The sequence below is a fragment of the Bos indicus genome, chromosome 14 (genome assembly GCF_029378745.1).
Source record: "Bos indicus isolate NIAB-ARS_2022 breed Sahiwal x Tharparkar chromosome 14, NIAB-ARS_B.indTharparkar_mat_pri_1.0, whole genome shotgun sequence".
Lineage (NCBI taxonomy): Eukaryota > Metazoa > Chordata > Mammalia > Artiodactyla > Bovidae > Bos > Bos indicus.
The window spans coordinates 73,101,707-73,123,441 of record NC_091773.1 but is presented as its reverse complement, the minus strand read 5'-3'; the positions used below and the strand labels follow the sequence as shown (position 1 = coordinate 73,123,441).

General features: G+C 41.9%; 1 pseudogene; it reads left to right on the top strand.

Annotated features, from left to right (window-relative positions):
• Window positions 1-1,491: 1,491 nt before the first annotated feature.
• LOC109568264 (heterogeneous nuclear ribonucleoprotein U-like protein 1 pseudogene) lies at window positions 1,492-20,599 on the top strand (annotated as a pseudogene).
• The last annotated feature ends 1,136 nt before the right edge of the window (window positions 20,600-21,735 follow it).

The window sequence follows — 21,735 nt, the reverse complement described above, 5'->3', positions numbered from 1 at the left end:
GTCACCCTGCTTATTTAGCTTATATGCAGAGTACATCATGAGAAATACTGGACTGGAAGAAACACAAGCTGGAATCAAGATTGCCGGGAGAAATATCAATAACCTCAGATATGCAGATGACACCACCCTTATGGCAGAAAGTGAAGAGGAACTCAAAAGCCTCTTGATGAAAGTGAAAGTGGAGAGTGCAAAAGTTGGCTTAAAGCTCAACATTCAGAAAATGAAGATCATGGCATCTGGTCCCCGGTCCCATCACTTCATGGAAATAGATGGGGAAACAGTGTCAGACTTTATTTTTCTGGGCTCCAAAATCACTACAGATGGTGACTGCAGCCATGAAATTAAAAGACGCTTACTCCTTGGATGGAAAGTTATGACCAACCTAGATAGCATATTGAAAAGCAGAGGCATTACTTTGTCAACAAAAGTGCGTCTAGTCAAGGCTATGGTTTTTCCTGTGGTCATGTATGGATGTGAGAGTTGGACTGTGAAGAAGGCTGAACACTGAAGAATTGATGCTTTTGAACTGTGGTGTTGGAGAAGACTCTTGAGAGTCCCTTGGACTGCAAGGAGATCCAACAAGTCCATTCTGAAGGAGATCAGCCCTGGGATTTCTTTGGAAGGAATGATGCTAAAGCTGAAACTCCAGTACTTTGGCCACCTGATGCGAAGAGTTGACTCATTGGAAAAGACTCTGATGCTGGGAGGGATTGGAGGCAGGAGGAGAAAGGGACGACAGAGGATGAGATGGCTGGATGGCATCACTGACTCGATGGACGTGAGTCTGGGTGAACTCCGGGAGTTGGTGATGGACAGGGAGGCCTGGCGTGCTGCGATTCATGGGGTTGCAAAGAGTCAGACATGACTGAGTGACTGAATTGAATACAGGCAATCTTGTGCCAGGTTTTGGGGAAACAAAAATTAATACAACATGATTCTGGCCTTTAAATGCACCATGTAGTGGGAAGTCAGACACGCACATGAAAGTATTGGTTTAGGGAACACAGATCTAGGTCAGGTCCTGGAGGGCTCACCAGCTAAGTAAACTCAAGACAGTGTTCTGATCTAATAAAAGGTGGACTTACATCTAGTAGCTGAAATTGAGCCCTTAATCTTGAACCCTCTAAGTTCAAGTTCCCTGGGCTTGAGTCTACCCAGACTTTGGGGTTCATGAAGGTGGTGGAAACTAGAGAGAAGAGGAGGGATGGGGCGGGGCTTCCACACTGACTCCTGCCCTCCACCGGCTCTTGCTGCTCATCTGACACTTGATAAGGGTGCAAAGAATCGTAATAGTGGAATAACATGGTAGCGGTAGCCTGAAGAGACAGTGGCTGAAAAGGGGGCCCAGGAGTGGCTTACCAGAGATCATAGAGGAGGCAGGAGCAGGGTAGTCAGGGTAGTGACCTGTGCCCAGAGTTCCTAGCTTGGCGAGGCCATGATGAAACGATGTGGCCCACTTGGGGTGGCAGGGCTGGCAGGGCCTGGACGATAATGCAGAGGAGCCAGAGCCCTGCAGAGAGTGGGCCATGCAGGCAGCAGGTCGGGCCCATGGCCACAGTGAGCCTGGGGAGCTCGATCCTCCTGGGGGTCCCCCAACCTTGGCTCCAGCCTTCCCCAGACCCTCTTCCAAGGGACGCCTGCAGGGCCTTTGTCATGACCCCCAGGTGTCACGGTGATTGACTTTGGCAGGTGAAAGTTTGCATGCTCAAGGACGACCAGCAGTGGTACAACCGGGGCTCCAGGCACATCGTGGAGCAACTGAAGGACATGTCCCTGCTAGTCAAGGCCTGACCAAATGAGATCCCCTGGAGAAGGAAGTTGCAAACCACTTCAGGATTCTTGCTCTGAGAACCACATGAGCACAATGACTCATGATATGAGCCCCCCAGTTCAGTAGGTATCCAGTATGCGACTGAGGAAGAGCGGAGAAACAGCTCCATAAAGAAGGAAGAGACTGGGCTAAAGCAGAAATGTCGCTCAGTTGTGGATATGTCAGGTGGTAAAAGTAAAGTCCAGTGCTGAAAAAGAATAATATCGCATAGGAACCAAGAATGTTAGGTCCATGAATCAAGGTAAATTGGACACGGATAAGCAGGAGAAGACAAAAGTGAACATCAATATTTTAAGAATCAGAGAACTAAAATGGACGGGAATGGGCAACTTTAATTGAGATGACAGTTATATCTACTACTGTGGGCAAGAATCCCATAGAAGAAATGGACTAGCCCTCATAGTCAACAAAAGAGTTCAAAACGCAGTACTTGGGTGCAATTCTCAAAAATGACAGAATGATCTTGGTTCGTTTCCAAGGCAAGGCATTCAACATCACAGTAATCCAAGTCTATGCCCTGACCCCTAATGCTGAAGAAGCTGATTTGACTGGTTCTATGAAACCTACAAGACCTACTAGAATTAACACCAAAAAAGATATCCTTTTCATCATAGGGGATTGGAATGCAAAAGTAGGAAGTCAAGAGATACCTGGAGTAGCAGGCAAGTATGGCCTTAGAGTACACAATGAAGCAGGGTAAAGGCTAACTGTTTTGCCAAGATAATTCACTGGTCATAGCAAACACCCACTTCCAACAACACAAGAAACGACTCTACACATGGATATCACCAGATGGTCAATATGAAAATCAGAATAATTATATTCTTTGCAGCCAAAAATGGAGAAGCTCTATAAGTCAGCAAAAACAAGACCTGGAGCTGTCTGTGGCTCAGATCATCAGCATCCTATTGCAGAATTCAGACTCAAATTTTTTTAAAAAGTAGGGAAAACCACTAGGCCATTCAGGTATGACCCAAATCAAATCTCTTATGATTATACAGTGGAGATGATCTATAGAATCAAAGGAATAGACCTGGTATATAGAATGCCTGAAGAACTGTGGACAGAGGTTTGTAACACTGCATAGGATGCAGTGACCAAAACCATCCCAATAAAAAGAAATGCAACCAGGCAAAATGGTTGTCTGAGGAGGCCTTATAAATAGAAAAGAAGAGAAGGAAAAGGCAAAGGAGAAAGGGAAAGAAATATCCAACTGAATGCAGAGTGCCAAAGAATAGCAAGGAGAGGTAAGAAAGCCTACTTAAGGGAACACTGCAAAGAAACAGAGGAAAACAATCGAATGGGAAAGACTAGAGATCTCTTCAAGAAAATTAGAGATATCAAGCGAACATTTCATGCAGACTTGAGCACATAAATGACAGAAATGGTAAGGGTCTAAAAGAATCCTTTGACTATGTGGATCACCAAAAAAAAAAAAAAATGTGGAAAATTCTTGAAGCGATGGGAATACCAGGCCACCTTACCTTCCTCCTAAGAAATCTGTATGCAGGTCAAGAAGCAATAGTTAGAACAGGACATGGTACAATGGACTGGTTCCAAATTGGGAAAGAAGTATGTCAAGACTGTATATTGTCACCTGCTTATTTAATCTATGTGCAGAGTACATCATGCAAAATGCCAGGTTGTGCGAAGCACAAGCTGGGATCAAGATTTCTGGGAGAAATATCAATAACTTCAGATATGCAGATGACACCCACCTTATGGCAGAAAGCAAAGAGAAATTAAAGAGCCTCTTGATGAATGTGAAAGAGGAGAGTCAAAAAGCTGGCTTAAAAGTCAATATTCAAAAAACAAAGATCATGGCATCCAGTCCCATCAGTTCATGGGAAATAGATGGGGAAACAATGGAAACAGTAACAGACTTTATTTTCTTGGGTTCCAAAATCACTGCATATGGTGGCTGCAGCCATGAAATTAAAAGAGACTTGCTCCTTGTGAAAAGTTGCTGAAATGATCCATGAATGAAGCTGAGATTCTTGGCCTCCAGAGGAGAGGAATTTGATCCAGGGCCAGAGACGAGGCTTGATCACTCAGCTTTTTGTGTAAAAAAGTTTTATTAAAGTATAAAAGAGATAAGAGAAAGCTACTGACATAGATTCAGAAGGGGACAGAAAGAGTGGCCCTTTGCTAGTTTTTAGCAAGGAGTTGTATATCTGTTAGCAAGCTGCTAATTAGAGAAGGGAAACATCTCAAAACTGAGAGAGTTGCCCCAGGCCCCTCACCCACAACAGGCATTTGAGATAGCATTGGCACAAGGAGAGTCATCCCGGGCAATAAAACAATTGACATGAATCTTGAAGAAAGGCAGATTTTAGAGCAAATACATCGTTCATTAACATAGCTTAAGGAAGACATTTCCATGAGAAAAAATGCTTTGGTTAGCTCAAGGAAGGTTTGAGATAAAATTAAGTTCAGGGGGAACCAGGTGTCACCATGACAACACAGGATTAGCAGAGAAAAGAAAAAAATATGTCTGCCACTTGCAATTTTATTTCCTCCTGCCTCTTGGGGACCTCTGGCTTCCCTACTAAGGCTATTAACACACTCACTTGGAAGTAAAGCTACGATAAACCTAAACAGCTTATTAAGAAGCAGAGACATTATTTTCAGACCAAGCTCTGTCTAGTCAAAGCTATAGTTTTTCCAGTACATGTATGGATGTGAGAGTTGGACCATAAATAAGGCTGAGCACCTGAGCACCGAAGAACTGATGCTTCATCTGTGGTGTTGGAGAAGACTCTTGAGAGTCCCTTGGACTGCAAGGAGATCAAACCAGTCAATCCTAAACGAAATCAATCCTGAATATTCATTAGAGGGACTGATGCTGACGCTGAAGCTCCAATACTTTGGCCACCTGATGCAAGGTGCAGACTCATTGGAAAAGACTGTGATGCTGGGAAAAATTGAGGTCAGGAGGAAAATGGGATGACAGAGGATGAGACTGTTGGATGGCATCACCTACTCAATGAACATGAGTTTGAACAGGCTCTGGGAGATGGTGAAGGACTGGAAAGTCTGACGTGCTGCAGTCTGTGGGGTCGCAAAGAGTCAGAGATGACTGAATGACTGAACAACAATAACGGTGGAGCAATAGACTGGTTCAAAATCAAGAAAGGAGTGGGTTAAGCTGTATACTGTCACCTAATTATTTAACTTGTATGTAGAGTACATCACACAAATGCCAGGCTGAATGAATCACAAGCTGGAATCCAGATAGCCAGGAGAAATATCAACAACCTCAGAGATGCAGATGTTACCACCCTAATGGCAGTAAGTAAAGAGGAACTACAGAGACTCTTGTTGAGGATGAAAGAGGAAAGCGAAAAAGCTGGCTTGAAACTCAACATTCAAAAAACTAAGATAATGTCATCCAGCCGCATCGTTTCATAGCAAATGGGCTAAGTCACTTCAGCCGTCTCCAACTCTGTGTGACCCTATGGACTCTAGCGTGCTAGATTCCTCTGTCCATGGGATTCTCCAGGCAAGAATACTGGAGTGGGTTGCCATTTCCTCCTCCAGGGGATCTTCCGACCCAGGGTTTGAACCCACGTCTCTTTTGTCTCCTGCGTTCTTAGGCGAGTTTTTAACACCAGCACCACATGATGCGAGCAGTGACAGATCTTCTTTTCTTGCATTCCAAAATCACTGTGGAAGGCGACTGCCACCATGAAATTGAAAGAAGCTTTCTTCTTGAAAGGAAAGCTATGACAAACCTATGTGTGCTCAGTTGTTCAGTTATGTCCAACTCTTTGTAACCCATGGACTATAGCCCGCCGGGCTCCTCTGCCCATGGGGTTTCTCCAAGCAAGAACATTGGAGTGGCCATGCCCTCTTCAGGGGATCTTCCCAACCCAGGGTTCGAACCCAGGTCTCCCACATTGCACGTAGATTCTTTACCATCTGAGACACCAGGGAAGACCATGAAAAACCTAAAGAGCATATTAAAAAGCAGAGACGTCACTTTGCTGATACAGTTCTGTATGGTCAAAGCTATAGTTTTTCAAGTAGTCATGTATGGATGTGATAGTTGGGCCATATAGAAGGCTGAGCACTGAAGAAGTGATGCTTTTGAACTGTGGTGCTGGAGAAAACTCTTGGGAGTTCCTTGGACTGCAAGGAGATCAAACCAGTCAATCCTAAATGAAATCAATTCTGAATATTCATTGTTAGGGCTGATTCTGAAGCTGAAGCTCTGATACCTTCGCCACCTGCTTGGAAGGGTTGACTCACTGAAAAAGACCCTGTGGGTGATAGAAGGGAGGGACAGAGGATGAGATGCTTGGAGGGTATCACCAACTCAGTGCACATGAGTTTGAGTGAACTCATGGAAATAGTGAAGAACAGGGAATTCTGGCACGTGGCAGTCCATGGGGTCACAAAGAGTCAGTCACTGTTTAGTGCCTGAACAACAAGAAGAAGATATTCATAGCAGTCTTCAACTTATATTTGTTTGTTTATTCATCCACTTAAAATAATACAATTGTTGCACAGTGCTAGGTAGTATCTTCAGGCCTGTGTTTTTTTGCTCTCTGCTGCCTTTGCTCTCTATTCAGAATACAGACCATATTTTGATTGATTTACAACCTCAGTCCTAATGATTTACATTATTCACATGTTCTCATATAGGGTTGGATTCCCAAGAAACAGAGCAGTAATTTTAGCACATCAAGTGATGCTTGAAAGAGTGATATTCTGAGGGAGGCAGGATAGGGCAGGATGGGGCAAATCTCTATTAGAAAGTTATCCCAGATGATGTCCAGCTTCAAGCTGATCCGTTGGGTTTCTCTAGGGCATGAATTGCAGCATGATCAAGGGGACAGGTCCTGTGTGCACTAATGTGAGTCAGTTATTGGCAGCAGGCCGACCCTATGCATCTGTGTATGTATGTGTGTGTGTAAGCATGTGTATGCATCACAGTTACGTTCAGAGAGAACACTCTTGCTTAGATCAGCTTAGATAAGTTCTCTGGAAAAGACAACTAAGCCATTAGCCATCAAAAGCTGGGGGCTAGTTATACTGACCAGAAAAAGGTGATGTTTCCTAGGGGCACTGGGAGCATCCACTGCTCTCACTCCACCACCATTAAAATGTTCCTGTTTATTTATTGGGACTTCCCTGGTGGTCCAGGGCTTAAGACTTCGCTTCCCTGGTGGCTCAGACAGTAAAGCGTCTGCCTGCAATGCAGGAGACCCAGGGTCAGTCCCTGGGTCGGGAAGATACCCTGGAGAAGGAAATGGCAACCCACTCCAGTAGTCTTTCCTGGGAAATCCCATGGATAGAGGAGCCTGGTGGGCAACATACAGTCCGTGGGGTCGCAAAGAGTCGGACATGACTGAGCGACTTCAGTTTCTTTCTTTCTTTTATTTATTTATTACTTAAGGGTAGTATGAAACGCTGTTCAGCATGTTCATGCAGTTGACTAGTTTTGTGTGGATTTCACAAAACACTTTCACAGCCTTGATTATTGCTGCTGAGTCTCTGCTTTAGGAATACATGCGTTGCATGCATTTAACGGTTTCTAAATGGAATGAGATCAGAATGAAATAAGAATACCCTACAAGCTATTTTAAATAGCAACTAGTAAATAAAAACATCTGGTAGATGATTAAGAGCCACATCCTGAAGCTCAGCAAAGATTGTGGGATGCACCTCTAAGGAGGAGTATATACTCTGGCAGCTTTTTCAGTGATTTTGGTCCAACTGGGAGCTCAGGAAATGTAGGCAAGAGGATGTGGAGTCATTCGGAGCTCAGTGGGATGAGAGGGCACAGAGTATGTCTCCTCCTGTTTTACTGATCTTTATACTGTGTTCTGTTTATACGCTTTGGATGGGTAGTTATGAAAAACCAGATATTACATTCGTTGACTGTGAATGTGACACCAACATCTGCTTGCCTTGGCTTGACGCCTCTTGTAGGAACTATTGGGAATGCTTTAGCCTACACCTTCCCTTTGGAAACAGTATGAACAAAAAGAAAACATCAAAGGCCTGAAACACCTGTGTAACCTCTTCTGTGCCATGAAACATCCACATAAACTGATTTTGAAAATGAAGCCCTCTGTTTTTGCTTTCCTTTGAAGATGCTGCAATGGAGTGATCACCCAGGATCCTGAGGGCCTGTGAAGTTCTTATCTCCTGCCTGGCTATCCTGAGTTATCAGGGGAAAAAATCCCTTAGTGACTCTAAAAACAAGAGCAAACAACAGAACTGTTGAATGTCAAAAAGTATCATTCTTTCAGCCTCACCATGGCCTCACTTCAAAAGGCCAAAGCAAATAAAATGTTTCGGTACCATTTTAGTAATGTGTATTTCAAGCAAACCCCACTGTGCCTTTATGACTTTATTCTCAGTTTTCCAAAATGAGATATAACTTGTTTTAATAGCTTTTAAAACAGAGGGGCAAATGACATACAATGAACGCATTCTGTTTGAAATCAATTTCTTTCATTGTTTTATTAAATTAAATGCTCTGAGCTAGAGGATATTATTTTCCCGTTGTATTTTTGCAAAACCGCTCACTCTTAGAGCTCTGTGGCTGTGGGTTCTGGATTGCCATCATTGTTTTTCTCTCCTACTGTCCTGGCTATGAGGACTTAACCTCACCGTTCAGTAGCAGGGTGTCACCACAAGGAAGGTAAAATAAGCAGATGATTAAATACCCACATGTAGCAAGGGGGCAATATTGCAATAGCAACTACTGCTACCCATACACCTCAACAGTATGTGCTACAGTAAGGAAAATGGATAGCATGATTATAGTAGCTCCAATTATGTGAGTTAGACTGCACACACTCATCAATAAAAACTGTGCTGCAGAGAAACTCTATAAGCCTGGCGCCGAGCCCTTAATGCTACTATATTCTTGGCTAACATTTACCCTCTCACAACTTTTTTCTTCCTCTTATAATACTTCTGTTGGAAAAAATTCAGAGGTGTGTCACCCCACATTTCTAGGGAAGCCAGAGAATCTACACTTGCTATGTTCCTCTGTGTTTTAGTTCCTTTCTCTTCAAACCTCAAATGAAAAACATTAACATGTTCCATTTGACTAATTAAAATCCTTCTTAAGAAAATGGTTTAGCTTTTCAGTTTACTCCAAAACACATTCTCTGCTTTGATATCACCCATAATAGAGAAGCCCTGAGGGAAATGGTTATCAAAAGCTGTTATTTACATAGCAGGTTGCATTTCAGTTCGATTCAGTTCAGTTCAGTTCAGTTGCTCAGTTGTGTCTGACTCTATGCTACTGAATGGACTGCAGCACGCCAGGCCTCCCTATCAACTCCCGGAGTTTACTCAAACTTATGTCCATTGAGTCGGTGATGCCATCCAACCATCTCATCCTCTGTCGTCCCCTTTTCCTCCTGCCTTCAATCTTTCCCAGCATCAAGGTCTTTTCTAATGAGTCAGTTCTTCTCATCAGGTGGCCAAAGTATTGGAGTTTCAGCTTCAGCATCAGTCCTTCCAATGAATATTCAGAACTGATAGCCTTTAGGATGGACTGGTTGGATCTCTTTGCAGTCCAAGGGACTCTCAAGAGTCTTCTCCAACACCACAGTTCAAAAGCATCAATTCTTTGGCGCTCAGCTTTCTTTATAGTCCAACTCTCACATCCATACATGACTACCGGAAAAACCATAGCTTTGACTAGATGAATCTTTGTTGGCAAAGTAATGTCTCTGCTCTTTAATATGCTGTTTAGGTTGGTCATAGATAACCTTTCTATGCTCCTTTCTTCCAAGGAGCAAACGTCTTTTAATTTCATGGCTGCAATCACCATCTGCGGTGATTTTGGAGCCCCCCAAAATAAAGTCTGTCATTGTTTTCACTGTTTCCCCATGTATTTGCCATGAAGTGATGGGACCAGATGTGATGACCTTAGTTTCCTGAATGTTGAGCTTTAAGCCAACTTTTTCACTCTCCTGTTTCACTTCTATGCATTTGGGGGGCATTAAATATAGGGGGATCTGATACTGCTCCATACGACATCTGGTTGTTTTAAAGAAGAAGGTCATGGATTGCAAAGATATGGAAGATACTAAAAGACATATCATAGCAAAAATTAAATGCTGAGAAAGGGAAAATTGTATTTGTAAGCTAATTAGAACTACTTAAATTTTAAAGTGAAGAAAGTGAAGTCACTCAGTCGTGTCCGACTCTTTGCGACCCCATGGACTGTAGCCTACCAGGCTCCTCTGTCTATGGGATTTTCCAGGCAAGAGTACTGGAGTGGGTTGTCATTTCCTTCTCCAGGGGACCTTCCTGACCCAGGGATCGAACCCAGGTCTCCTGCATTGCAGACAGATGCTTTACCCTCTGAGCCACCATAATGCAATTATTTAAATATGAATCAATCAAAAGCTCATCAATAAAAAAGTAGTTTAAAGCCTAAGTCAATCAAGGTATTAATATGTGAAGAGTAAAAAGAGCCTGAATCTATTTCAAATATTATCTATGAGGTATTGTCATAATTGGTGCTTCCCAGGTGACTCAGTAGGTAAAGAATTTGCTGGAATGCAGGAAACACAGGAGACCTGATGTTCGATCCTTGGGTCAAGATGATCCCCTTGAGAAGGACAGGGCAGCCCACTCCAGTGCTTTTGCCTGGAGAATCCCATGGACAGAGGAGCCTGGAGGGCTGCAGTCCATGAGTAGTGTAGTAAATAATTACTTTCAGGAGAAAAAAAAGTATCCTTAAAGATTGCCAAGAAATTCATGAAAGAGTGCCAAGAAATTAACAATCTAAATGAACTGTTTATAAAATCAAAGTATAAGATTAGTATACAATCAAAGTAACAAAGTAGGATTTTGCTTATTTAAAAATAAGTCAAGTCAGTTAAGTTCCACCTCTGCACCTCACTCCACTCCCTCTTGGGTCTTTATGCTCTCATTTCAGCAGTTACCCACTTTCTCACTTTCCACTTCTTATTTTATATCTGTTCTTTCCACACACACTCTGCTCAAGGTTCTTCAGTTTAAAATGATTTCCTCTTACCCTGACTTCTCTTTCTTTCTCAAAATCCACTTCTTTCTCTTCTTGCTCGATCTCTTGAAGAGTGAAAGTTGCTCAGTCATGCCTGACTCTTTGGGAACCCATGGACTATACAGTCCGTTGAATTCTCCAGGCCAGAATACTGGAGTGGGTAGCCGTTTCCTTTTCCAGGGGATCTTCCCAACCCAGGGATTGAACCCAGGTCTCCCACATTGGAGGTGGATTCTTTCCCACCTGAGCCACCAGGGAAGTCCAAGAATACTGGAATGGGTAGCCTATCCCTTCTCCAGTGGATCTTCCCAACCCAGGAATCAAACTGGGGTCTCCTGCATTGCAGGCAGATTCTTTACCAACTGAGCTATCACGGAAGCCCCAGATCTCTTGAAAGGATGGATGATAATCAACTCTAAGATTCTCACTTTTACTATCAGTGCTAAGTAAAAATTGCAGAGAATTAGTTTTTAATAAATCAGCATTACTTGTGTGAACAAGGCTAAATTCTCTTTGGTTCTGCTTTAGTTAACAATGCAATTATGTTGATTCTTTGAACAGGTAATCCTAAAATAGACTTTTTATATGCCATTGTATGAGGTTTGTTTCCCATAACATTGCCTATTGACCAAAAAGAAACACTAAGGAAAGTATAAGTGTACTAAGAATATAAATGAGAGAAGTGTGGCCTATAAAAATATCAAAAAATAAAAATATATGCCCTGGAGGGAAAGGCTTTAAAAAATTACTGAACTGATTTTGTGTAGACAAGAAAAGCTAAGAGTCGGTGACTAACCACCTGTAATTATGTGAAAGATTATTAATTGGAAGGAGGATGTTGCCAGCTGCTCTCTGCTCTGCTGAGGGTAAAAGGATGAGATTAAATTACAGCCAGAGAGAGTATGCTAGACTTAAGAGAAAAACATTGTAGTTTTGGAAGAGGGTGATATTCTCTGGGCTTCCCTGATGGCTCAGTTGGTAAAGAATCTGCCTGCAATGCAGGAGACCCCGGTTCAATTCCTGGGTCAGGAAGATCTGCTGGAGAAGGGATAGGCTACCCACTCCAGTATCCTTGGGCTTTCCTGCTGGCTCAGCTGGTCAAGAATCCTCCTGCAGTGCGGGAGACCTGGGTTCAATTCCTGGATTGGGAAGATCCCCTGATGAAGGGATGGATTATCAAGGAATGGTGTAAAATCCTCACTATAAAATTGTAAAAAGTTTGAAAATGACCCACTATTCTCTGTCTCAGTTAGTCTAGGTAAATTTTCTGTAAACATAAATATCTGCTAAAGAATTGTTACTAGATTATTCTCTGCTTGTGAAGTATAGCTGAATATATAGCAATGTGGATAAGATGAAAAGATTGCATTTTAGTTTCTGATAAATATTCTCTTTGCCTAGAGCATAGTTGGTTTTTTTTTTTTTTTTTTACCTTTTCTTACCTCAATCCCTTTTGGTTTTTTAGCTGTTAATTTAAATACAAATGCCTCAAGGTAGAAAGATAGATTGATTGATTGACATTTTCTGATCCCTTATAAGCTTTATTATTCTAATTTTTTCAGTTTTCACAGTGTGATGAGAACATAACAGAAAACCCATGTTCTTTGTCTTTCTAATTATCAGGGGTCTATGAAGATACATGCTTTGGTCCATCATCTCCTACAGAAACACTCATAACACCATGAAGGTTAATATATTGGTACAAAAATGCATGCCTTAGAAAGTAAGCTTATGCGTGTGCTTCTCTCTTTCAGAGATAGTATTGGGTTGAGCAAAAAGTCCCTTCAGTTTTTAAATAAATTAAAAGACTCACTTTACATTTTCACCAAGAAATTTATTGAACAACATATTCACTGTTTTATTTCACTATTTTCTGCCACTTTTCAGGCAACTTTATAACTCCATCTTCCCAAAACTTTTAATCTTTTTGAGCAAAGAACTGCTCCAAGTGTCTTTTACAGCCTTCCAGGGAGTGGAATCTTTTTTCGTTAAGAGAATGTTATAAAGACTAAAACAAATGGAAATTTTAAGGTGCGGTATCTGGTGGATTGCTGTTGCTGCTGTTGTGCAGTCACTAAGTGTTCTCCGACTCTGCAACCCCGTGGATGGCAATATGCCAGGCCTCTGTGTCATTTATTATCTCTGAGTTTTCCCAAATTCACGTCTATGGAGTTGGTGATTCTATCCAACCATCTCACCCTCTGCTGCCCTCTTCTTTTACCTTCAGTCTTTCCCAGCATCAGGGTCTTTTCCAGTGAGTCAGTTCTTTGCATCAGGTGGCCAAAGTATTGAAGCTTCAGCTTCAGCATCTGTCCTTACAATGAGTATTCAGGGTTGATTCCTGGTGAATACGGTGGATGAGTCAGACTCCCCAGCCAAACGATAACAGTTTTTGCTGGTTGTCAAAGAAATGTGGTCTTATGTTATCCTAATGGAATATTATATGTATTAATAAATATATATTAATAATTTACAATGAATTCTGGATGCTTTTTGTCAAGTGATGCCTTCCTTTGGTGTAATTGGGAGCAGTACTTCCTGGAATTAACCATTTGGTTTTCCAGAAGGAGCTCATAATAGAGGACTCCCTTTCTATCTCACCGTATGCACGACATCACCCTCTTTGGATGAAGACTGGACTTTAGTGTGGTTGGTGGTGGTTCATTTCACCTACCCCACAACCTCTTCCTTTCCAAGTTATTGTACAGTATTAACTTTTCATCACCCATCACAATTTGTTTTAAAATCAGAATGTTTTCATTATGCTTAAGTAAAGAATCACATGCGGAAATGTGGTCAGGAAGGTGGAACCTTAACTTAGGTGGACCTAAACATTAAAGTGATTAACATAACCAACCTAGTTCAAATAATTTTCAACACTTGATTTGGCTATTTTCAGTATGTCGGTTATCTCCCATATGGTATAGTGTTGATTATTTTCAATTAATGTCTCCATTTGATCTATCAACTTCAACTGGTCTACCAGATTATGGAGCATGGTCCAATAAGACACCTCCAGCACAAAACTTTGCAAACCACTTTTGACACATTAGATCAGTCACTGCACCTTCTCCATACACTGTAGAACTTTTTTTTTTTTTTTTTTTGCATTTCAGTTGTGTTTTTACCTTTCTTGAAATAATAGAGCATGACAGGCTGAAAATATTATTTCTTTTCTTCCGTGCTCAATATTAAAATGGCTACACAAAAATGCACCAATTTTGATGTTTTCTTTTTTTAAATGCACACAGATATGACAACCGTCACAGTAACATTGTTTGGAATGACATTAAAGACAACTAAGTGGTCCTAGAGCCATGTTATGGAAACAAGACCCCTGGGTCAGGAAGATTCCCTAGAGAAGGAAATGGCAACCCATTATTCTTCCCTAGAAGACCTCATGGACAGAGAAACCTGGTGGACTAGAGTCCATGGGGTCACAAGAATTGGACACAACTTAGTGACTAAATCACTACTGCAGAAGAACACAAAAAAGTTTCAAATGGAGTATACAGCTTGTGCAAAGGCCCTGAGGTAGGAGGGATTTATGAAATAAAAGACTACTGTAAGGAGAATAATAAGATGAAATGAGATAAAAAGGCTGGGATTAAATTGTGCAGAAAAATAGTGACTAATAGATGCAGAATGTTATTGATACTATTTTAATACTAATGAACTTAGACATTCAAAATGCTAAGAAATTTGGAAAACTCAGCAATGGCCACAGGAATGGAAAAAGTCAATTTTCATTCCAATCCCAAAGAAAGGCAATGCCAAAATATGTTCAGACTACTGCACAATTAAACTCATTTTCCCATGCTAGCAAAGTACTGCTCAGAATTCTCCAAGCTAGGCTTCAATAGCACACTAACCGAGAACTTTCAGGTGTTCAAGCTGGATTTAGAAAAGGCAGAGGAACCAGAGATCAAATTGCCAACATCTGCTGGATCATCAAAAAAGCAAGAGAGTTCCAGAAAAACATCTACTTCTGCTTCACTGACTACACTAAAGCCTTTGACTGTGTTCAGTTTGGTTTCGGAGAAGGCAATGGCAACCCACTCCAGTACTCTTGCCTGGAAAAGTCCATGGATGGAGGAGGGTAGGCTGCAGTCCATGGGGTCACTGAGAGTCAGACACGACTGAGCGACTTCACTTTCACTTTTCACTTGCGTGTGTTGGAGAAGGAAATGGCAACCCACTCCAGTGTTCTTGCCTGGAGAATCCCAGGGATGGGGGAGCCTGGTGGGCTGCCATCTATGGGTTCGCACAGAGTCAGACATGACTGAAGCAACTTAGCAGCAGCAGCAGCAGTTCAGTTTAGTTGCTCAGTGTGTCTGACTCTTTGCAACCCCGTGGACTACAGCACTCCAGGCCTTCCTGTCCATCACCAACTCCCAGAGTCTACCCAAATTCATGTACATTAAGTTGGTGATGCCATCCAACCATCTCATCCTCTGTCGTCCCCTTTTCCGCCTACTCTCAATCTTTCCCAGCATCAGGGTCTTTTCAAATGAGTCAGCTCCTCGAATCAGGTGGCCAAAGTATTGGAGTTTCAGCTTCAGGATCAGTCCTTCCAATGAATACCTGGGACTGATCTTTAGGATGGACTGGTTGGATCTCCTTGCAGTCCACAGGGCTCTCAAGAGTCTTCTCCAACACCACAGTTCAAAAGCATCAATTCTTCGGCACTCAGCTTTCTTTACAGTCTAACTCTCACATCCACACATGACTACTGGAAAAACCATAGCCTTGACAAGATGGACCTTTATCGACAAAGTAATGTCTCTGCTTTTTAATATAGTGTCTAGGTTGGTCATAACTTTCCTTCCAAGGAGTAAGCATCTTTTCATATCCTGGCTGTAGTCACTATCTGTGTAGATCACAACAAACTATGGAAAATTCTTGAAGAGCTAGGAATACCACACCATCTTATCTGCCTCCTGAGAAACCTATAATGCAGGTCAATAAGCAACAGTTAGAACTGTACATGGAACAATGGACTGGTTCAAAATTGGGAAAAGAGTATGTTAAGCCTGTATATTGTTACCCTGTTTATGTAACTTATATGCAGAGTACATCATGGGAAATTCTGGGCTGGATGAAGCACAAGCTGGGATCAAGATTGCTGGGAGACATATTAATAACCTCAAATATGCAGATGATACCACCCTAATGGCAGAAAGTGAAGAGGAACTAAAGAGCCTCTTTATGAAGCTGAAAGAGGAGAGTGAAAAAGCTAGGTTAAAACTCTACATTCAGAAAACTAAGATCATGGCATCAGGTCCCATCACTTCATGGCAAACAGATGGGGAAACAGTGAGAGATTTTATTTTCTTGGGCTCCAAAATCACTGCAGATGGTGACTGCAACCATGAAATGAAAAGATACTTGTTCCTTGGTAGAAAAGCTATGACAAACCTAGACAGCATATTAAAAACAGATACATTGCTTTTCCAACAAGGTCCATCTAGTCAAAGTTATAATTTTTCCAGTAGTCATGTATGGATGTGATGGTTGGACCATAAAGAAGGCTGAGCACCAAAGAATTGATGGTTTTGAACTGTGGTGTTGGAGATGATTTTTGAGAGTCCCTTGGACTGCAAGGAGATCAAATCAGTCAATCCTAAAGGAAATCAACCCTGAATATTCATTGGAAGGACTGACGCTGAAACTGAAGCTCCAATTTTTTGGCCACCAGATGGGAAGAGCTGACTCATTAGAAAAGATCCTGATGCTGGGAGAGATTGAAGGCAGGAGGAAAAGGGGACGACAGAGGATGAGATGGTTGGATGGCATCACTGACTCGATATACATGAATTTGAACAAGCTGCAGGTGATGGTGAAGGACAGGGTAGTCTGGCTTGCTGTACTCCATGAGGTTGCAAAGAGTCGGAGTTGACTGAGCAACTGAACAACAATGAACATAGGGAAGCTATTGAAGGGTTTTCAGTGTGAGAGTGAAATAATGAAAACTGTATTTGAAAACCATCACTATGGCTACAGTATAAAGAATGGATTTACTTGGATCAAGATTCCAGCAGGAAATCAGTGAGAAGGCTATTGCAGTAGTATAGTTGAAGACGGTGAATTGACGAGAGTGTTAACATGAAAACAGAGAGAAGTGGAAAATTTTAAAGGCATTTAGAAGGTAAATATTTTAAAAGTAAACAAGAGATACTTAGAAATACTTTATTTGGACTATAAATTGGGGGTGTGGGAAAGGAAACTACTGCAAATGACTTCCAGTATCACAGGAAACAATAAAAAAGAACTGTTTTCAGTCAGGGCTTGCAGACTTTTTAAAAAAATAAGGGTACAGATAGTAAATGTTTTGGGATTTAGGGGACATGTAAGTTCTGTCACAATTATTTGCCTTTGCTGGAAAAGAGCTCAGTCATAGACAATGTGTAAATGAATGGGTTTGGCTGTGTTCCAATAAAACTTTATTTACAAAAACAGATAGGGGACCATATTTGGCCCTGGGGCATAATTTATCTACCCATTTTAGATGATGAACAGTCTGCTTACACAAACTGTTTACATTAATGTCCTTGGATAATAAAAAAGAAATTTAAATTGTGTTAAGTGTTTTCCAGTGAATGAAAGTCATGAATATTCGAAATACTTTGAGAGAATCTAGAGAAAATTACTGAAGGCAATTTTGATGCTTAAAGGCTTCCTTGGGCTTCCTTGATAGTGCAATTGGTAAAGAGTCCACCTGCAATGCAGGAGACCCTGGTTGGATTCCTGGGTGGGGAAGACCTGCTGGAGAAGGGATAGGCTACCCACTCCAGTATTCTTGGGTTTCTTTCCTGACTTAGCTGGTAAAGAATCCACCTGTAATGTGGGAGACCCAAGCTCAATCCCTGAGATGGGAAGATCCCCTGGAGAAAGGAAAGTCTACCCACTCCAGTATTCTGGCCTGGAGAATTCCATGGACTGTATAGTCCATGGGGTCGCAAAGAATCAGACATGACTGAACTACTTCCACTTCCCATCAAACCAGATATGGAATACATTTCATCCTGATAACACAGGATGAAATAGAAGTTTCAACATTAATATTGTTAGCTTCAAAATGGTCAGATTTAAGAAGACTTGAGTCACATCTCTGGTCGGGAAGATCCCCTGGAGAAGGGAAAGGCAACTCACTCCAGTGTTCTTGCCTGGAGAATCTCATGGACAAAGGAGTCTGGCAGGCTACAGCCCATGGGGTTGCAAAGAGTCAGACATGGCTGAGAGACTTCACTTTTGCTTTCTCTTTTTGAGTTACATTCATCTCATTACAAAGAACTGAGGCAGCAACAGGTATTTGCATTATGATATCTCTCTATATATCACTATTATATCATCTTGCTAGTGAACGACATTTCTCTGAGTTGTAATAACTATAGAAAGAAAAGGGTATCTCATCCCAGAATTTGTGATAACCTCTCTAAAGCTTGTATTCTTGGCAACAAGTGTTTGGGTAGATGAAGACAGGTAAGACCAAGTACAATTATGCAAACTCCAAGAAGACTTTGACAGAAATATCCTTTTATTCAGAAGAATTTTCTTAGCAGTTCTACAGAATGAAAATGGAAAATTTATTCAGTAGAAAAAGTTGTCTTGAAATTGCATATTTGTATTACAAGCAGTGTTAAGCAGCTTTAGAGTCTGTGTCCAGATTTCAAACCAGATATACAACCAAATTCTTCTGCTACTTGGACCATGAAATCTTAGGAAGCCTGAAAATCATGGAGTTCAGTTCAATGACAACATAATTTTATCTTTACAAAGATAGTTTCTAGAAATTATATGAATATTCCTTCATTTAATACCTAACCTAATAATACATAAGGGCTTCCCTGATAGCTCAGTTGGTAAAGAATCCACCTGCAATGTAGGAGACCTGGGTTTGATCCCTGGGTTGGGAAGATCCCCTGGAGAAGGGAAAGGCTACCCACTCCAGTATTCTGGCCTGGAGAATTCCACAGACTGTACAGTCGATGGGGTGGCAAAGAGTCGGACACAACTGAACGACTTTCACTAGCACTTCATTAGCACTAATAATACATAAACACAAGTTATGTACAGAACTTTCTGTACCTTTATGTATGGAAAGATATGTTAGGTAAATTGACGTCAGATCAATTAGAAAGCTATTTTGCAAAGAGTTCTTTAGTTTTATGAGCGGAGAAAGCAGAATTTTAAAGAATCTCTATTTAATTAATTTTTATTGGAGCACAGTTGATGTACAATGCTGTGTTAGTTTCTGCAGTACAGCAGAGTGACTCAGTTATACATGCATATATTTGTTGTTGTTCAGTCACCCAGTTATGTCCGACTCTTTGCAACCCCATGGACTGCAGCACGCCAGGCCTCCCTGTCCCTCACCATCTCCTGGAGTTTGCCCAAGTTCATGTTCATTGCATTGGTGATGCCATTCAGCCATCTCATCCTCTGACATATACCTGCTCTTTTTTAGATTCTTTTCTCATATAGGTCATTACAGAGTATTGAACAGAGTTCTCTGTGTTATACAGTAGGGTCTTATTAGTTATCTATTTTATAACAGATGTTTTAAAATTTTTCATTCATTTAAGCACTATACTCAGAATCAATGCATTGTCTTAGCAAATTATCTCCTAGAGAGCAGGCATGGAAACATTATTTTTTTTAAATTGAGGTATGTTTGACTTACAGTATAATGTTAGTTTTGGGCGATTCTATAGTTTTATAGATTATAATCTAAGGGAGCTGACCTAACAGGTGTTTTCCTCTTTGTATGATTTTCTGAGATTATGAAATTTGCATTAAATTGTGGGTCATAGGCATCTCTTTTGGAACCAGCTAAGCAGATAAGCAGAAAAGGTTTTCTGATACTCCAGTGCTACGTGGTAAAGCCAGAATTTAAAACAACAAGAAACAAACAAAGAAAAATCCATGCACGTGCTAACTATTTAAAACCATGTGAACTAGGCTAATGTGCTTTTCCTACTGTGTGTGTGTGTTGCTTGCTCAGTCATATCCAACTCTTTGTGACCCTAGACTGTCGCCCACCAGGCTCCTCTGTCCGTGAGCCTCCAGGGAAGCCTTTTCCTACTAAGTCATTACAAAAATATTATTTATGCTTTTCACAGTAGCAGCAGCAGGCCTATCGCCCAGAAGTGAAGACAGAGATGAAGCAAGAAGCACCCACCAGCTTCCTCCCACCCGAAGCATCTCAACACAAACCAGACAGCAATTCCAGAGTCGCAAGAGGCCTTATGAAGAAAACCGGGGACGAGGGTACTTTGAGCACCTAGAGGATAGGAGGGGGCGATCTCCTCAGCCTCCGGCTGAAGAGGATGAAGATGACTTTGATGGCACCCTTGTGGCCATTGACACATACAACTGCGACCTCCACTTCAAGGTGGCCTGAGACCGGAGTAGTGGCTACCCGCTCACGATTGAAGGCTTTGCATACCTGTGGTCAGGAGCCCGAGCCAGCTATGCGGTCAGAAGGGGCCGTGTGTACTTTGAGATGAAGATCAATGAGGAAATCTCTGTGAAGCTGGGTTCCGTCTACAGAGCCCGACCCACACGTGGTCCGCATTGGTTGGTCCCTGGACTCTTGCAGCACTCAGCTAAGCAAAGAGCCTTTCTCCCATGGCTACTGAGGCACTGGGAAGAAGTCCACCAATAGCCGCTTTGAAAACTATGGAGACAAGTTTGCAGAGAATGACGTAATTGGCTGCTTTGCGTGGCTCAGAGGATAAAGCGTCTGCCTGCAAGACCCGGGTTTGATCCCTGAGTTGGGAAGATACCCTGGAGAAGGAAATGGCAACCCACTCCAGTATTTTTGCCTAGAGAATCCCATGGACAGAGGAGCCTGACGGGCTACAGTCCACGGGGTCACAAAGAGTCGGACACCACTGAGCGACTTCACACACACACACACACACACACATTCAAAGGCAGACCTAATCCTTAACTCCAAACTTTTCACTTTTTTTGTCCTGGCTAAAAAGTATAGATCAATTGATTTTTTTTTTTTTGCTTACATGCATCTTCCCTGTAGCTCAGACAGTAAAGAATCTGCCTGCAATGCAGGAGACCTGTGTTCTATCCCTGAGTTGGAAAGATCCTCTGGAGAAGGGAATGGCAACCCACTCCAGTGTTCTTGCCTGGAGAATCCCATGGACGGAGGAGCCTGGCAGGCTACAGTCCAAGGGATTGCAGAGTCAGACACGACTGAGTGACTAACACTACTACTACTTACTATTTCAATGGCAAAGTTGGTACTTTCTGGGTACATATTACAAAACTACATGAGGGGAGGGGACAAAAAGTCTTTACATGTACGACAAACTCTGCTCTTAAAGAAATTAATGAAGGAAGTGGAGTATAAATTAAGAATTAATAATAAATGAGAATTTATGGTAAATAATAAATGAATATTCAGTTGCTGCTAAGTCACTTCAGTCATGTCCGACTCTGTGTGACCCCATAGACGGCAGCCCACCAGGCTCCCCCATCCCTGGGATTCTCCAGAATATTCAGTTAGAGAAGCTTAAAATATTCAAGGAAAATGGTTGTGGAATTTCCTGGAAACTCCTCATAGAAGGTAGAAAGTTGGCCTCAAAAAGTTTGAAAGACAGATGGGATTAAGAGAGCTAGTCAAGGGGGCAGATATGTCATGTGGGATGCATAATGGAAGTCATGCTGAGTCTGGAATACACAGGACAGGCTTGGGAGACTTATGAAGAAACCAACATGGACAGGGCAGGGTTTATTTGAAAATCGGGCAATGGCACCCCACTCCAGTACTCTTGCCTGGAAAATCCCATGGACGGAGGAGCCTGGTGGGCTGCAGCCCATGGGGTTGCTAAGAGTCGGACACGACTGATCGACTTCAGTTTCACTTTCATGCATTGGA